We start from the raw sequence: 14,257 nt of genomic DNA, 5'->3' as shown, positions 1-14,257 counted from the left end.
ACTGTTCTAGACCCAATATTTTGCTTGAGAAAATCTGTCATTGTCCCACTTCCTTTGGAGACCTGAAACCATGCACATCACGAGTCAATAAGGAACGACAAAAAGTAGAGGTTTTAGAACTTTAATGTTCCACCACATACAACCTTATACAATCCCTTATTAATCTTTGAGCACCAATGGCATGGGGATTACTTAAGATGAAGTGTGAGATTAGGGGGAAGAATTTGAAAGCCACTGGTTTAAGGAAACTATTGGGTGAATTTCTTCACTCAGTGAGTGGTGATAATGTGGAACAGAAATGGGGAATGTGGCCTCAACTTTTACATTTAAGAAAAAATTGGATAGCTACATTAATGGGAGTGTTGCACAGGTCTATAGATCAGAAACAGGTTGAGAGGATTAGCAGAACAATACTTTGGCACAGACTAGATGGGCCAAAGGGCCTGTTCCTTTCCTTAATCCTCACTCCTGCTTGACTATATCCCAAAGGGTATCAGCAGTGAGGTATTGAGTCTGCACAATTATTTCCTTGTAATATGACAAAAAGTTTCCCAGCTGATATTAAACCAGAACGTCATGGTCAGATTCAGGGCAGGGGGTCGGGTTTCAGATTCGAGAATCACTGGGATTTCTTATGATGTGTACAAACAGGACGGGTTGCAACAAAATGGGAGAGGGACATATCCTGGCAGGTTTGATAGAGCTGTGGGGGAGGGGGATGGAATCCACAATGAGAGGGCATTGAATGGGGCAGAAGATCCACAAGTAGATACATTGTACACCAGGATAGTGAGGGATGATAGGCAGTCATTAGGGCAAATTTATATGTGTAAGATTAAGGACTTAACCGGGGGCTCTTCAGGAACAGGATTGAAAAGGGTGATAAATAGAGCAGTCCTCATGCAGGACACCCTAAACATTACCTCAAGGTTGAGTCGGAGCTGAAGAAGGCAAATGCAATATTGAGATAATATCATGAGGAATTAGATACAAGAGCAGGGATGAGATGTTGTGGATTTATAAGGCACTGGCCTCACTTGGATTACTACAGTTTTAGGGTCCTTACTTAAGAAAGTATGTGCTGGCCATCGAGCAGGTTCAGGGAAGGTTCACAAGGGTGATGTGAAGAATGGAAGGATTGGCATGCAAGGAATGTTTGATGGCTTTTGGACTGTACTCCATGGAGTTCAGAAGAATGAAGGGGAAATCACACAGCAGCACTTTGATCTGTTGAAAGGCCAGGACAGAGTGGATGTGGCAAGGTGGTTTTCCATGGTAGTCTAGGACAAGACAGCTTCAGGATTGAAGGGCACCCATTTAAGACAGAGATGCGGAGGAATTTCTTTAGGTAGAGAGTGGTGACCCTCTGGAATTTGCTACCACAGGCAGCTGTGAAAGCTGGATGTTGGGTGCATTAAAGGCAAAGATTGATGGATAACTTAATCATCAGGGTATCAAAGGTTATGCCAAGAAGGCAGGAGTGTGGGGAAAAGTGGGAGAAAGGCTTACCTCTGTTCCTACATCTTATGGTCAGATACTCAGTTCTTCAAGTCCTGGAAACTTCCTGGTAAATCATCTCTGAACTCTTTCAATCTGATTGATATCTTTCCTGCAGTTAGGTGACCAAAACTGCACACAATGCTCCAAATCTGGCCTCACCACTGTCTTATAAAATCTTCATATAACATCCCAACTCCTGTACTTGATTTATGAAGGCCAATATGTCAAAAAATCTGTCTTTACAACCCTACCTACATGTGACCTCACTTTGAGGTAACAATGTATCTGTATTGCCAGATCCCTCTGTCCTATTGCACTCTTCAGGGCCCTTCCATTTACCCTTCATGTTCTTTCTTGATTGACCTTCAAAATGTCAAAATCTCACACTTGTCTGCATTAAATTCCATCTGCCATTTTTCTGCCTATTTTTCCATCTGATCCTGATCCCTCTCCAAGCTTAGAACACCTTCCTTGCTGTCTACAACTCCTCCAATCTTACTGTTATTTGCAAACTCGCCTATCCAATTGAACACATTATCATCCAGATCAATGATATAGATGTCTAAAAATAATGGTTCGAGCACCGATCCCTGAAGTACCCCACTAGTCACAGGTCTCCAAGAAGCAATCTCTGGCTACTCCCATTCAGCCAATGCCGAAGGCAGTTTACTACCTCACCATGAATAGTGAGTGTCCGAACCTTCCTGACCTACGTCCAATGTGGGACCTTGTCAAAGACTATACTAAAATCCATGTAGACAACATCCATAGCCTTTCCCTCATTAACGTTCTAGTTAACCTCCTTGAAAATTTCTTTCTGATGAGCCAAACATGATCCACCCCATAGATAACCATGTTGATGATCCTTAATCAGTCCTTGGCTATCAAAACATTTATATATCCCAACTCTTAAAACACCATCCGATAATTTACATACTACTGATATCATGCTCTCCTGCCTATTATTTTCAGGGTTACTTTTGTTGACCCAGTTTCCTGAGTAAAACCGATGCAAAAAAGTTCCATTTAAGATCACCCCCATCCCTTTTGACTCCATATCGAGCCAGCCATTGGGTGCACAGGCTAGTTGGCAGAACAGTTGAGAAACTGTGGGAGACTTTCAAATGGATTTTTCACAATGCCAACAGAAATATTTTCCCATTAAAACTAAGGGCAGTAAGAGAGGGAAGAGTCAGTTTTGTTTAGCCAAGGAAATAAAGGAAAGTATAAAATTAAAAACTTGTGTACAAAGTAGCCAAGAGCAGAGGGAAATTGAAGGATTTGGAAAACTTTAAAAGGCAATAAAGGACAATTAAATGAGAAATAAGGGAAGGGAAGAAGGATCATGAAGCGAAATTTGCACAAAATATAAAAACATAGCAAAAAATGTTATAAATATATAAAATGGAAGAGGGTGGCGAGAGTCAACATGGGTCCCTTGGAAGATGAGAGAGGGAGATTGACATTGAGTAATGAGGAAATGGCCGAGGCATTGAACAGATATTTTACGTCAATCCTCACGGTGGAAGACACGTCAGCATATCAAAGAGTGAGAGGGATATGAATGGAGGTGAGGGGCTCGATAAAATAATTGCTCCAAAGAGATAGTGATGAGAAGACTAATGGGACTGAAAGCAGACAAATCCCCTGGTCCTGATGGGACGCATCTCAGGCTACTGATGGAAAGGGCAGGAGTTATAGTCGATCTGTTGGGAGTCATATACCAAAATTCTCTGGATTCTGGGCAGGTCACGACAGATTGGTAGACAGTAAATGTCATGCCACCTTTTAAAAAGTGATATAGGCAAAAGACAGGTAACTATTGGCTAGTTGGGAAAATGATTGAAGTTGTCATTAAGGATGAAATAGCAAGACATTTAGACTAAGGGGTTCCATCAGGCAAATGCAGCAGGGATTCAGAAAGGGCAGGTCATGTTTGACAAACTTGCTTGAGTTCTTTGAGGATATAATGGATGCAGTAGATAGAGGGGAAGAGGTTGATGTTGTCTATTTGAATTTCTAGAAGGCATTAGATAAGGTGCCGCACAAGAGATTTGTCAATAAGATACAGATGAATGGAGTTGGGGGAAGTATATTGACATGGTTAACTGACAGAAGGCACAGAGTCGGGATAAATGGATGGTTTTCTGATTGGCGGACAGTGGTAAGTGGGGGGCCACGGGGTTCGGTCCTGGGCCCACAGCTGTTCAACATTTACATTCATGATTTGGAAGAGGGGACAGAGTGTCGTGTAGTGAAGTTTGTGGATGATACTGAATTAAGTGGAAAGGCAAATTGTACAGAGGATGTGGAGAGGCTGCAGAAGGATATAGTTAAGTTAGGTGAGTGGACAAAGGTCTGGCAGATGGGGTACAATTTTAGTAAATATGAGGTCATCCATATAACCATATAACAAATACAGCACGGGAAAGGCTATTTCGGCCCTTCTCGTCAACACCGAACCAAGTATTCTCCTCTTGTCCCATCTACCTGCACCTTGTCCATAACCCTCCATTCCTCTCCCATCTATATACCTAACCAATTTATCTTTACCTGACAAAATTGACCCTGGTGCCATTGCTTCTCCCGGAAGCTCATTCCACACAGCCACCTCTCTCTGAGTAAACAAGTACCCCCTCAGGTTACTTCTAAAATTTTGTCCTTTAACTCTTAACTCACGACCTCTTGTTTCAATCTCCCCTATTTTCAATGGAAAAAAGACTATCCATATCAACTCCATCCATCCCCATCATAATCTTAAATACCTCTATCAAATCCTCCTCAATCTTCTACACTCCAAGGAATAAAGACCTAAACTGCTGTATCTTTCTTTGTAATCTAGATGCTGAAACCCAGGTAACATTTTCATAAATCTTCTCTGCACTTTCTCTACCTTGTTGATTTACTTCCTATAATTCGGTGACTAGAACTGGACACAGTCATCCAAAGTTGGCCCCACCAATGCCTGGAACAGTCTTAACATCACTTCCCAACTCCTGTATTCTATGCTTTGATTTATAAAGTCCATCACACTAAAAGCCTTCTTCACTACTCTATCCACATGAGATGATACCTTCAGGAAATGATGAACTGGATTCAGATTCCCGAATCTTTTTGCTCAACTGCATTCCCCAAAGCTCTCCCATTTACTCTATACATCAAGTTTTATTATTCCTTCCAAAATGAAGAATATCACACTTCTCAGCATTAAACACCATCTGCCATCTTTCAGCCCGCTCTTCTCAGCAGTCCAAATCCCTTTGCAATCTTTGAAACCCTTCTTCATTAGCCACAATCCCACCTATTTTATTATCATCTGCATATTTCCCAATCCAATTTACCACCCCATTATCCAGATCATTAATGTATATGACAAACAGCAATGGATTAAATACAGATTCCTGAGCCACAATTCTTGGCACCGACCTCCAGCCTGACAACTGTCATCCACTATGACTCTCTGGCATCTACCTTCCAGCCACTTTTGATTCTATTTGACTATCTCAAAGTTAATACCTAGTGCTTGAATCTAACTAACTAACCATCCACGCAGAACATTATCGAAGATCTTACTGAAGTCCATATTGTCAACATCCACTGCTTTCCCCTCATCAACATTCCTAGTTGCCTCTTCCAAAAATTCAACAAGATTGGTCAAGCATGACCTTCCACGTTGAGTGTTGCTGATCAGAGCCTGTCTCTCCAGATACTTGTATATATTATCTCTAATGACAGTTTCCATTAACTTACCTGCCACAGACGTCAATCTTACAAGCCTGTAATTGCTAGGCTTGGTCCTCGAACCCTTTTTAAACAACAGAACCACATAAGCAATAAGCCAATCCTCCGGCACTATCCCCATCTCTAATGACATTTGTGAAATCACTGTCTGAGCCGTTACTCTTTCCTCATTAACTTCTCTCAAGGTCCTGGGTAAATTCCCGTTTGGACCTGGAGACTATCCACCTTTATATGTTTTCAAAGCTCCAGAAATTCCTCTCTCTTATTCACTACAGACTCCATAATCACCCTCTTTGCTTCCTTGACCCTGCACAATTCAATATCCTTCTTGGTGAATACCGAAGAAAAGAACTAGTTCAAATTCTGTCCCATCTCATTTAGCTCCACACACAGTTTTCCGCTTTGATTCTCTAATGGACCAATTTTATCCCTCACTGACTTTTTGCTATTGCTACAAGCCCAGAGGACCCCAAAACCCAGCAGCAACAGATATTCACCAAGACAAATGGTTACTTAAACAAAAGTTGCTTTTAATTATCTTTAAACATGAAAATGGAATCAAACTTTAACTTAACCCTATTTTTAACTTACTTAACCTAACCTAACCCCTTTCTAATTCTAAACGTATGTGTGTGCAATGTGTGGTAAGTTTAGAAAAGTTCTGTAGTTCACAGTCCAATCTCACTTCTTATTCCTCCAAGTTCACTGGTTGTAGGCAATTCTTAGCCTGATTACAGAATGTAACATCTATTTATTTATTTAAAACTTTATTTAGTATTTTTTTAATAAGAATAAACTGACTTTCATAGAATAAGTAATCTAATAATGATAAAACAATAAAACAAATGCACCCCCTCCCACCTCCCACAACAGACCCCTCAATAGAAGCATTAAAAATAAACAAAAACATTCAGTAATTTACAACATTACTAAATTCATATTCTTCATATAAGGTGTCCATATTTACATAACTATTATGTAAATTTTATCTGATTTTCTCCATATAAATACACATCTTCAACTCATGATGCCATCGAATTAGATTTCACTCCACTTCATCTTTCCAAAACATGGCAATACATTTACGACCAATTGTCAATGTAAGACGATGATAATCTCTTTCTTTCACGTTACCAGAAGGTTCCTTTCTGTTTCACTTATTCCAAGTGAAACATTTTCATCTTTGGAACTTCTATTTCAGTTCCAGCAAGCTTCTTCTGCCTGTCCCAGCTCTCTATCACACACTCTGACCCTCTGGTTTCACCTTCTTCTTGCAAAAACCACCTGACCATCTCCATCAAACAATAGGAGTCAGTCTTCTGGTTCATCTGTAGTTTTTAGGGAAACAAGAACCCATCAGTGACCTCTCTGAGCACTCTTCAAAACTCTGCCAAAAGGTATGAGCAGATACGTTGTCTCTGATCTTGCTTTAAAGACAAGAGGTCATTCATTCCACAATGTCAGTTCAATTAAGGATGTCAGTTCAATTAAGGATGTGAAGTCTCCACAGGCACTCGTCAGAGTTTCTGCAAAGTCACTGACTGTGGACATGAAGTCTCCAGTATTTTCAAATAAGATCTGTTTTAATGTGTTTGTACGTAACCTACTCTAAATTTTCCAAATTTATCTCCCGAAAATATTTCTATACATTCTGTCACACTATTAATATATTTATAGAAGCCTTTTGGATCCAGTTTCACCCTGTTTGCTAGAACCACCTCGTACTGCTTTTTAGCTTTTCTGATCTCTTTCTTCAGATTCTAATTATATTCAATGTATTCTCCGAACTTCTTTATTCCTTGTTTCTTATGTTTATTGATGGTCTCCCTTTTTTTTGAACCAAGTTTCCAATATCCCTTGAAAATCACGGATCTCTCAAAATTTGACCCTGCCTTTTATCCTAACAAGAACATAAAGATGTTGTACCTTCAAAATCTCACCTTTAAAAGACCTCCCATAAAACAAATCGTACCCATCTACCCCTCATAAATCCTTTCTCATCTCCTCAAATCTAGTTTCCCCACTTGAAAACCTCAACCTTAGACCCTAACCTATCCCTTTCCATAATTGCATTGAAGCTAATGGTGCCATGATCACTGGACACAAAGTGCTCCCCAACACGTACCTCCATCACCTGACCTATCTCATTCCCCAACAGTAGATCCAACACAGCCCCTTCTCTAATGGCACCTCTACATATTTCTCTAAAAAACTACCCTGTAAACATTTTACAAACTCCAATCCATCCAGCCCTATCACAGAATGGGTTTCTCAATCTTTATTTGGAAAATTAAAATCTCCCACAAATATCTGCTATCTCCCTACAAATTAGTTCCTATGGTTCTCACTCTTCATTAAGTGGTCTTTAATACGCACCTATAAGTGTGACTACCCCTTTCCAATTCCTCAGTTCCAGCCATACGGCTTCCCTGGACCAGCCCTCTAATCCATCCTGCCTAAGTACTGATGCAATATTTTCCCTGACAAGCAATGCTACACTTTAGTAGTAAAAACACAGGAGTAGATTATTATTAAATGGTGAAAGAGCGGAAGGACTTGGGAGGTCTTCTGCATGAATCACAAAAAGTTGGGTTGCAGGTTCAACAGGTTATTAAGAAGGCAAATAGAATGTTGGCCTTCATTGCTAGAGGAACTGAATTCAAGAGCAGGGGGGTCATCCTGAAAACATACAAGGTCTTGGTGAGGCCGCACCTGGAGTATGTGTGCAGTTCTGGTCTCCATACTTGAGGAAGGATATAGTGGCTTTAGAGGCAGTCCAAAGGAGGTTCACCAGCTTGATCCCAGAGATGAGGGGGTTGACTTAAGAGGAGAGACTAAATCGCTTGTGATTTCACAGATTTGAATTCAGAAAAAAGAGAGGAGAACATATACAAATCTATAAAATTGTGAAAGGGATTGGTAAGATTGTGGCAGGAAAATTGTTTTCACTAGTAGGTGAGACCAGAACTAGGTGCAACAGCCTCAAGATTCAGTGGAGTAGATTTAAGATGGAGATAAGGAAAAACTGTTTTTCCCAGTGACGAGTGAATCTGTGGAGTTCTCTGCCCAGGGAGGCAGTTGAGGAAACTTCATTAAACATATTTAAGGTTCGATTAGATAGATTTTACATAAATAAAAAGGAATTAAGGGATATGGGGGAAAGGCGGGTGGGTGGAGTTGAGTCAATGATCAAATCAGCCATGATCGTATGGAATGGCGGAGCAGGCTCGACGGGCCGGATGGCCAACATCTGCTCCTATTTCTTTGACCCTCTTTGACACCCTGAGCTTCTCCAGAAATTTGTGCTTTTACTTCAACAACGGTGTCTACAGATTTTCAGGATTTAGTTCTGGCAGTAAAGAGAACAGAGCACCTGCTGGGTGGTTTGGATCAACGATGATGGCTGCTGCTCTCCGACATCAGCGTTCCCTATAGTTGTTCTCAATGGTAGGAAATGTTTTACCTGGGCTGTATCCACTACCTTTTCAGGGCTTTATGCTCAGGGGTATTGGTGCCCCATACCAGTCCGTGATGCAGCCGGTCACCACACTTCCCACCACATATCTGTAGAAATTTGCCAGGGTTTCCATGTCATATCAAACCTCCACAAACTCTTGAGAAAGTAGAGAAGTAGATGAGCTTTCTTCAAGATGCCATTTTTGGCTTGTGAAATAGTGTCTCCCATGAACTTAAATCTGCTCACCCTCTCCACCTCTAATCCCCCAATGATCACTGGATCGTACTCCTTTGGTTTATCATTCTTGAAGTCAACAATCTGCAATGGTGTCTCGAGGGGCTTTCACGCTGACTTGTAAAATGGGGCTAACTGGGTAATTTGCCCAGTCAGTGCCCCTCTCACATGGAAGTTTGAAAGTGTCTGACTTGGTCAGTATCGTCCAAAGTCAACCATATCCCTGCCCTTCCTCAGAGGTAGTCATGAAACCCAGTTAAACTTACCCAGGACACATCCACCATCGACTTGAAAACAAAAATTGCCAACAAAGTTACTCCTGTGGCATCAGTCCCTACATGATGGTGTCACAGGGAAACCCGGCTGAAATGTCTGTGGTGATCTAGGGAGAGAGGAGTCGCTGCCAAAGGAGCCGGGGTGGAGAGGGAGTGGGGAAGATGGTTCTGCAATGAAGGAGAGAGATGTGGGCCACAATCGCAGGAACTGAGGTCACTGCCATGGGGAGAGAGGTCAATGTCGCGGGGGTATTGGGATGGTGTCATGATCAGTGGAAGAGGGAGAGAGGAGAGTGTTTGACTGCCATGGGGGAAGATGGGTCATCTTCCATGGGTTGGGGAGAGAGCAATTTATGGTGGGAGGGAGACTGACAGCTGGTGGGTGAATTAGCTTGCATGATTCGTCACTTACTGCGTCATTGTGGGGGGGGGCAGGATTCTCCTTAAATCACCGAGTTGGCTTAAGAAGTGTTGGATGCACCTTTTCCCCACTAATTTCACCCAGGTTCCAGGAGGGCTACCCGGGTGCTGCAGCTTAAAAGCACATATTGAGTGTGAAGTTGTTGTTGGTGCACCATTCAGCCAGGTTTTCAATCTCCTTCCTGTCTGCTAACTTATCGCCCCTTTCAATACCACCTTCTATCATGTTCCCATCAGTGAATTTGTGAGTGTTGTTGTACTGAGCCACAAAGGTGTTTAGTGAGTAGAGGAGGGGGCTAAGAACACAGCCCCGTGGTTCTCCAACACTGATGAAGATTATGGAGGAGATGATCTTACCAATCCTCACTGATTGTGGTCTGGAGATGAGGAAATCCAGGATCCATTTACACAGTGAGGTCTTGAGTCCCAGGTCTGGGAGTTTTCTGGTCAGTTTTGAGGGGATAATGGTGGTAAATGTCAATCTGTAGTTGATAAAGAGCAAGGTTTTCATATAGATGCTAAGGTAATTAAATGGTTTAAGATGTGAAGGCTCTCATTAATGGGGGCATTGAGTTCAACAGCAGTGAGATAACGTTGCACTTCCATAAAACTCTGGTTAGACCACACTTGGAATATTCCGTTCAGTTCTGCTCCCCTCATTACAGGAAAGATGTAGAGGCTTTGGAGGGGCTGCAGCTTAGATTTACCAATATGTTGTCTGGATTATAGAATGTCTTAGCAGGCAAGGTTAGCAGGGTGAGGGGTTTTCTCCCTGTGCCAAAGACTTAATGGAGCTCAACAAGTTTATGAGAGCCATCGTGTAGATAATCAGGGTGACAGAAACTAATACCAAATGAAATCTCCTTCAGGTTGGGGAAAGAAAGTTTAGGGGAGATGTTGTGGGTATGTTTTTTTACAGAGAGGGCTGTGGGTCCATGGAAGGCATTGCCGGGTGGTGGTGAAGATGGAACAATAAGGACATTTAAAAGACTCTTAGACAGGCACATGCATTCAAGTAAAATAGAGATTTTCAGGTTTCAGATTCATCATCAGGGAGTATATACATAACATTACAAACATGAGATTCTTTTTCTGCGGGCGAGGCAGAATGACCACTTATTGGCAGTGCAAAATAAACTGTAGACAGCGCATACATGGAAAATGATAACATTTGTGCTGGCGACCCATGGCGACTCTCTGTGGGCTGAAGAAACCCTGTTAAATACCCCTTAAAAATACTCACCTTTTCAGCTGATTTCATTACCTTCACCTACATCGTGTTTTTTCATGACTGAGCAGCTGATGAACACAGTTAAAAAAACAAAGGGTTGTTGATGTGAGGAAGGGAAGTGTTAGATTATATAGGTTGGCACAACATTGTGGGCTGAAGAGCCTGCACTGTGCTGTAATGTTCTAAGACTGTGGCCTTATCAGGCTCCTATGACCCAGCACCCAACACACACACTGCCCAGGAAAGTAACAGGTGGTCCTTTGACAGGTCTTTCCTTCCATTTTCCCAGGGATATATTGAAGAGGAGAATACAGCCATGATCTGGCTCGGTACATACATTAATGGATCAGATTTGGAGACTGCATCAAAGGTTGCCCTGGGGAGATTTTTCAATTATTCACATTTCAATAACGCTGCAGGTATGTGCGATATTTCTACAATACAACAGCACAGAACAGATCTTATATTTCAATGTCTGACAGGAAAGAAATGTCATTTTTCAGGTGGTGTTCTGTGCTTCTTGTGGGGACAGGCTTGAACAAGGCCATTTGGTCCTTCCTCAGTGTATTGGGAAAATGGGCCAAACTGAGTTCTCCCATTTTCCATCCTGTCACTCGCTTCCTGCAACAAGAAGCCCACAACCATACACAGTTTTCCAGTTGCTGTGTCACCCGTCACTGATAGAGTTCCAGTTTGAGCTTCCCATTTTATATTTAAAATTTAGACGTACAGCACCTTAAACAGACCCATCCGGCCCACAACATCGTGTCATCCAAATACTCCAATTAAGCTGCAACCCCAATATGTTTTTGGAGGGTGGGATTAAGCTGATGTAGCGGGGGAAACCCAAGGAGACACAGGGAGTGGGTACAAACTCCTTACATACAGCGCTGGATTCGCCCTGGGTCACAGGCGCTGTAATAGGGTTACTCGAACAGCTACACTCACCGCGTCACACTATGCGTGACAATTTTGCTGCTTTCACCCTATTGATCCACCCTCCCCCTAAACTGATCTTATCCCAAAACCAACATATAGGATATTTCATTTTAAAATGATAACAAGCAAATAATTTGGATTGTGTCAGTCGACACTCAAAGACCACAAAATCACTATAAACTTGTCATACTTTTAGGGAAAACTTCACTGATAAAGAAAGAAATTTTAATATAATTATAATTTCATTATATTAGCATACGGACAAGAAATTTGCAAAAATAAAGAATATTTATCGCTTAAACGACACATCATTTTTTTTTAATTGAAAAGAACTTTGAATCTCACAGGCCATATATCCAATGTTAATGAAACATCAGATTTCCATGTTACAGGGACACATTTCCTTGCTACTATTAAACCCAACTTAACAAACTTTACTTGGGAATCTGACAACAATAACTTATGAGCAATTGTTACGATCAGAATGGACCCAAAACCCAGCAGCAAAAGATATTCACCACAACAAATGGTTACTTAAACAAGAGTTGTTTGTAATTGTCTTTCAACATGAAAACAGGATCAACCTTCGGCTTATCACAATTAACTAACCCAACTTAACCCCCTTCTAATTCTAAGCGCACGGGAATGTAACGTGCGTTTAAATTGAAGAAAAGTTCTTTGGTTCACAGTTTAATCTGACTTCTCATTCTACAAGTTCTCTGGTTGCAGGCAATTCTTATACTGTGCACAGAATTTTAACATGTATAAAGTTCACCAGGCTTTGTTGCTTGAAAGGTAAATGGTTACTGCTCAGGAAGATTCTTGTAGATTTGCAGAGAGATGTGTTTTTCCAGGATTTCCACAACTGAGGTATCACCCTTAGTCGCCTCAATGTCTTTCTGATGAAACTTTCCCCATCACGGTTCTCCAGATGATAACCTCTTTCTTTCAGGCTAACACCGAGTTCCTTTCTGTTCTACTTATTCCAAGACAAACATCAGACAGATAGCACTTCCAGCCATCCGCCACTCTGGAACTTCTGTTTCAGTTCCAACAAGCTTCTCCTGGCTGATACTGCTTCAGCTGTATCTCTCTCCATCTGAGATACCAACTGCCAGCCACATGTCCTTCTCTCTCTCACTTGTAAAACCCCCTCTTTCTCCAGCAAACAATCGGAGTCAGCCTTCTGCTCCAATCTGTTATTTTAGGTAAACAAACATCTCAAAGACCTCTGAGTGAGCACTTTGGAGAGAGGTCAGAAGCCTTGCAAAAATGTACAACACAGACAACCTGACTCCAGTCCATTCATTTCATGATAGCATTTCAATTAGCACCTATATGTGAATGTGCATAGCATTCTCCGTAGTTTTTGTAAAGTCACTGAATATTAATTCTTCAGTATTTCAAAAAGGATCTGTTTTATATTCTGTTTATGTATGTAACTTACTGCGGCGGTGCACATCCTCATGGTGAACCGGCCCCTCTTGTATGGCCACGTGGCAGGCCAGCCATGGGGAAATGGCGTCATTTCTCTCTGACTCCAGCATCCCTTCCAGTGTCCACCCTGGGCAGAGATTATGATGTCACAATGTACCAGGTGACTGAGCTCAGGCTGCCCTTAAAGGGGCGTGCGGAATTTGAAACAGTCGTTAATTATCCTCAACCTGGTGGCTGTGTTTCTTCCACTGCTCACACCACCCCGACGAGCCCAGACATTTATCTGGACTAAAAACACCATGGATTCAGCAGAGGTTAATGCTGTCTCAATCAAGCTTCCCCCCTTTTGGACCCACCAACCTTGAACGTGGTTTGGGCAGGTGAAAGCACAATTTCAACTTCGCAACATCTCCTCAGTTGCCATGATGTTCTATCATTTCGTGAGTGCTCTGGACCAAGATACGGCAGTAAGGATGAATGACATCATCCACAGCCTCCCCCCCACCCCTCCCCCCCACCGGCTAAGGGCAAGTACACCGTTCTCAAAGACATGCTGCTTGGAACTTTCAGGCTGACTCCCCAGCAATGGACTTCCAGTCTCCTTCACCTAGATGGGCTTGAATCCGTAGTCCATCGGCACTGATAGACGAAATGCTGGCCCTGGTAAACGAACACAAGCCCTGTTTTCTCTTCCGCCAGATATTCCTGGAACAGATGCCGGAGGACATCCAGCTGCTTCACACAGATGAAAACTTCTCAAACCTGAGGAGAACAGCAGCCTGTGCAGATGCCCTCTGGTACACAAAAAGGGAGAACAAGGCAGCCCTCAACCAGTGGGCACGACCAGGAGCCAGCTGACCGCAAGCACTCCCAAGACCAAGCCAGAGGACGGCCAGTCAACCTGGTATTTCAACCACTAGTGCAGGGGAGCACAAGCCCGCAAGTGCCACCAGCCCTGCGGGTTTCAGGGAAATGACCAGGCCAGCCACCGTTGATGGCTGTGATGGCTGGCCACACAAACAG

At 42.4% G+C, this 14,257-nt stretch overlaps 1 protein-coding gene across 6 annotated transcripts in view; it reads right to left on the bottom strand.

Annotated features, from left to right (window-relative positions):
• Positions 1-13,330, bottom strand: part of LOC138737169 (uncharacterized) — a 65,137-nt gene extending 51,807 nt beyond the window's left edge. For all 6 annotated transcript variants that reach the window (XR_011340805.1, XR_011340806.1, XM_069887764.1 and 3 more), the window contains exon 1: positions 13,245-13,330. The gene's annotated coding sequence lies outside the window, so the exon portion shown is untranslated. The remainder of the gene's footprint in view (positions 1-13,244) is intronic.
• Positions 13,331-14,257: the final 927 nt, after the last annotated feature.

Source organism: Narcine bancroftii, chromosome 6 (genome assembly GCF_036971445.1).
Source record: "Narcine bancroftii isolate sNarBan1 chromosome 6, sNarBan1.hap1, whole genome shotgun sequence".
In the NCBI taxonomy this organism is placed as follows: Eukaryota; Metazoa; Chordata; class Chondrichthyes; order Torpediniformes; family Narcinidae; genus Narcine; species Narcine bancroftii.
This window is presented reverse-complemented; position numbering and strand designations above follow the sequence as displayed.